Below are 5,105 nucleotides of genomic sequence, written 5' to 3' on the forward strand. Positions count from 1 at the left end.
ATGAGCAAAAATCATGGGTTCCCTCAGTTTGAAAATGAGTTGGCTTAGGTAGTCTCAGGGATTTTTATAAGAAAATGCAAAGCTATCAGATAAACACCAATTAGACAAAAGCACTTTTTGACCAAAATGACAAAAATTGCTCCAAAAATACAAAATTTTGCATTTTCTCACTGTATAAAATATCTGACTTAAGTCATCCTAAGGACCTGTATATTGAATATCAAAAAGTCTGACAAGGATTTTGAAGAAAAAAATAGATCTACAATGACAAAAATAATCTCAAAAATACAAATTGCATATCTTGGCACGATTTTACAAATTCTTATGCTGTCATCCTAAGGGACATGTATAATCAATATTAATGTGTCTGACCAGAACTTTTAAATGATATTTTTGGTTAAATATGACAATAATTGCCTTAAAATTTAAGTTTTAAAATATTTCATAACAATATGGACAAATGTCAATAAGGTTATCCCTGCAGAACAGTATATTTAGATTTCTGTGGCAATACTAGAGTTTATTTGCTTCTGAGCATACCATTCTTTTCCTTGACATAAGGTAAACTTCAGCCTCCTCCAACAACACAATTGTGATGTAATCTACAACAAACCTGAGTGAGAAAAATAGAAATATAGATATACTATTAATACATTTTTGTATATTTCTTTCACCCATGAAAACCTGTGGTAGATAATGTCATAAAATGTATGATATCATGATAGGGCTAGCCATAAACTTGTGCACAGTAACATTGGAAATGTAATTCAATAGAATGTAATAGTTCAATAATTATATGAGTTCTGTGTGCAATAAAAATATTTGTTAAAATACTCTTATTTAGCACTGGTGTTGATGACCTCCACTGCTTATGCATGTGGCTCCTTGTTGAGTCTGATTACCCAGTATACTGTGCACCAGGATGCTGATGTTTAAAACAAGTCCTTATGGCTGCTTTCCAATACCAGTGCAATCACACATACAAGTGCTATGCTGACAAGCTAAATATTGATTTTTTAGCAATCTTTTTGTAGTAAAATAACAACTTACAGTGGGCAAATATAAATAATGAAAAAATATCAAAAGTAAGCATTACAGGCCCTCTAAATTTTTGAGAGTTGTAATATAATAACTTACACAATTATCCCAAAACCATTCACAGGATACAGCTCAAGTTGTAACTACAAAATGGTACACCAATGTGAGAAGCAACATATGAACATAATACCCTACTTACATTGACGTTTCTTTCACATTCCTCTTCCAAAACAAACTTCTTACCATCTGTTGTTAAGGCAGTGTCATAGCATTCAAAGATACTGTCAAAACAAACAAAAATCCATTATTAAATCAGAATGAATAGACACTGTTCACAGACGTTTCATATTAAAAATTAGTCTTTTTTTAATACTCTCTGTTTTCAACAGACATGCCATAAACCTTCAAAAGACACAGTTTATGTTTTACTTTGCATATAAAAATGATATCAGTCTTGCAATGGTTATATATAAGTGGAGCTGACAACAGTTGCCCTAAATGGGCAGTGACACATATGATTTGAATAAAATATCACTTTTAACATGGTCGTCATTTCCTTCTTTTGGCAGGGTACATCTGATCATATTTTACAGTACATGATCCTCATAGGAATTTAAATGCATCTTATTCAAAATGTAAGAACTTTATTGCCAATCAATAAAGCTTTTGTTTAACAACATTAAAAAAAAATAATGTGAAAATTTAAGAAAGTTTGACCAAGTCAGTATGGAGTTAAATTGTTTGGAAATCTTGAAATTGGAAGAATAGTGAAGCCAGGAAATTGGGTGATTTGCAAACATTTGCAAAAATTAACACTTCTTCATCAAGCAACCTACGACTGCTTGACAACCTTAAAGATAAACCAAAATAATAATATTTTAATCTTGGGTTAACAATTTCATTAAATTACATGAATGTCTACAAAAAGTGATTTTGGTGCAAAAATACCCTGTGTTGGGTGCAGCGCCCCTTAATTAGCAAGTTTTATACAACTGCAAAGTCTCTGTGCGACCAGGTGACACATTCTGACTCGGCATGATCTAACAGCAGATTCCTGCATAAAATTTTGATTTGAAACTTGAATCACTTTTTAATAGCATAAAAAGAGCAAAACCAAGGAGAAACGTAGATGACAAAGCCTTATAAGGGAAAGAGAGATGTACCACATGACTCCGTGCAACCAGATGACACATTGTGACTCAGCATACTCCTAAAGCAGACGATTGCATAAAATTTTGATTTTGAATCACTTTGTAATAGTATAAAAAGAGCAAAACAAATGAGAAAACTTAGCAGTCACAGCCTTAGCACAGTAAGAGAGATGCACCAGAGTGTCCGTGCAACCAGGTGACACATTGTGACTCAGCATACTAAAAATGCAGTTCCTGCAAAAAATTTAGATTAGCCAACTTAAATCAGTTGGCGATAGCATAGAAAAATGAAAATCAATGAGAAAACTTAGCAGTCACAGCCATAGCACACTAAGAGAGATGCGCCTGAGTGTCCATGCAACCAGGTGACACATTGAGACTCAGCATGCTACAAATGCAGATTCTGCAAAAAATTTAGATTAGACAACTTAAATCAGTTTGCAATAGCATAGAAAGATGAAAACCACTGGGAAAACTAGAAGTCACAGCCATAGCACAGTGAGACAGATGCGCCGGAGTGTCCATGCAACCAGGTGACACATTGTGACTCAGCATACTACAAATGCAGATTCTGCAAAAATATTTGATTAGACAACTTAAATCAGTTGGCAATAGCATAGAAAGATGAAAACCACTGGGAAAACTTAGAAGTCACAGCCATAGCACACTAAGAGAGATGCGCCTGAGTGTCCATGCAACCAGGTGACACATTGTGACTCAGCATACTCCAAATGCAGATTCTGCAAAAATATTTGATTAGACAACTTAAATCAGTTGGCTATAGCATAGAAAGATGAAAACCACTGGGAAACTTAGAAGTCTACAGCCATAGCACACTGAGACAGATGCGCCTGTGTGTCCATGCAACCAGGTGACACATTGTGACTCAGCATACTCCAAATACAGTTCTGCAAAAATATTTGATTAGACAACTTAAATCAGTTGGCAATAGCATAGAAAGATGAAAACCACTGGGAAAACTTAGAAGTCACAGCCATAGCACACTAAGACAGATGCGCCGGAGTGTCCATGCAACCAGGTGACACATTGTGACTCAGCATACTCCAAATGCAGATTCTGCAAAAATATTTGATTAGACAACTTAAATCAGTTGGCAATAGCATAGAAAGATGAAAACCACTGGGAAAACTTAGAAGTCACAGCCATAGCACACTAAGACAGATGCGCCGGAGTGTCCATGCAACCAGGTGACACATTGTGACTCAGCATACTAAAAATGCAGTTCTTGCAAAAAATTTAGATTAGACAATTTAAATCAGTTGGCGATAGCATAGAAAGATGAAAACCAATGAGAAAACGTAGCAGTCACAGCCTTGTCAGTGTAAGAGAGATGCACCGGAGTCTCCGTGCAACCAGGTGACACATTGTGACTCGGCATGCTCCAAATGCAGATTCTGCAAAAAATTTTGATTAGACAAATTAAATCAGTTTGTGATAGCATAGAAAGTTGAAAACCAATAGATACACAGGAATTATACAGGATACATATGAATTAATTTATAAAAGCTTATACAGCAGAACACATTGGCAATAAAGACAAACATATTTAGCTGCCTACCTCAGCAAGGTACTGAGGATTTTATGTGGGCCTTAATGTGTCGTTTCAGTCTCCACTTATATTTCGTGGGACTAAACATCCTCACTGGGCACAGCTTGCATGACATCTCTTCTTTCCCACAGTTTATAATGCTTTGAGCATTTTCGACCGTTGTTACTGAAGCATGCATCCTATCAAGAGAAAAGTGATAATATAAAACAAGGCCAACCACCTTAATGTTTGTAAATAAGTAGACTTTGATGTGTTTCAAGACATCTCTTTGACTCTTTTGTCGAGGTCGATCATGATGACTGATGTATGTAGACACAGTCAGAGGCGGACTGTCATGTAGACCTGGTTTCGTCTGACCTCTGAATTTTAAAGACCTCTGAATTTTAAAACCGCCTGCATGCTAACACCAGAGATATATGAGAAATCGTATCCTTGTGTTACAAGCCTACGATCAAGAATCGAACAGACTACTATACTTGTACTCACTTGCTTCGAAATGGCACAAATGAAAACGTGCTTTGACAACCAGAGCTAGCACAAGGTATCAGGAATGCAAGGAATTACCCATGCTTGGACTTTCAACTCTGACCTTTGACATCGAAACATAACCAAATATGGGTGTGTCATAGCCAGCAACCACATGACATATTTTGCAACCAGATGACAGGACTCCCTAACGCGCGTACTCCCTCTATCCAGAAATAAGGAACAGGAAGAAGCAAACAGGAAGTAATACTCCCTTCTGAAATAACCCGGGGGCAAAGGTCAATTAGTTGACGGGGTCTTGTGACTCACCTCAGTAAATGCCTCTAAAGGTGACTAAACGTTTACTTTTGTTGACAAAATCTTATTTGCATAAAAGCAGCTTGACTTAACGAGTGAACAATTAGCTGCTTTGAAACAATCACTAACTAACTCAAAGCTGCATGGGAATACATTTAGGGACCGTTCAGTTTTTACGGCGGGGGGCCGGCAAAATCCAGGGGGGGGTCATCGTAATTTTGGAATCCGCAAAGGGGGGTCATCGCTTTTTCACTGGTAGAAAAGGGGGGGTCACCACATTTTCAAAAACATAATACCAACAATAAAGTTCACTTTATGCCATGGCCATGATCGACCCTCTTTACCGGCGGGCCGCCTTCGGCGGCCCACTACAATAATATACATTATGTATTACCCATGACCCTCTTAACGGGCAGACGCCTTTGGCGGCCCACTCAATTAGGTTCACTTTATGCATGGCCATGATTGACCCTCTTTACCGGCGGGCCGCCTGCGGCGGCCCACTATAATAAATGACTTTATGTAATACCCTACGGCAATCTTACCGTAAAATTCCAATTGAA

General features: G+C 37.3%; 1 long non-coding RNA gene across 2 annotated transcripts; it reads right to left on the minus strand.

The window, feature by feature from the left end:
• Nucleotides 1-245: 245 nt before the first annotated feature.
• On the minus strand, nt 246-4,449 carry LOC139133136 (uncharacterized). 2 transcript variants are annotated; one of them, XR_011552534.1, is made up of 4 exons: nt 4,246-4,449; nt 3,769-3,938; nt 1,238-1,319; nt 251-613 (listed from the first exon to the last, which is right to left on the minus strand). It is a non-coding gene; the product is annotated as an uncharacterized lncRNA (long non-coding RNA). The 2 variants fall into 2 exon arrangements; XR_011552533.1 differs by having other exon boundaries at nt 246-613; nt 3,769-4,449.
• Nucleotides 4,450-5,105: the final 656 nt, after the last annotated feature.

This window comes from Ptychodera flava, chromosome 5 (assembly GCF_041260155.1).
Source record: "Ptychodera flava strain L36383 chromosome 5, AS_Pfla_20210202, whole genome shotgun sequence".
Taxonomy (NCBI): Eukaryota; Metazoa; Hemichordata; class Enteropneusta; family Ptychoderidae; genus Ptychodera; species Ptychodera flava.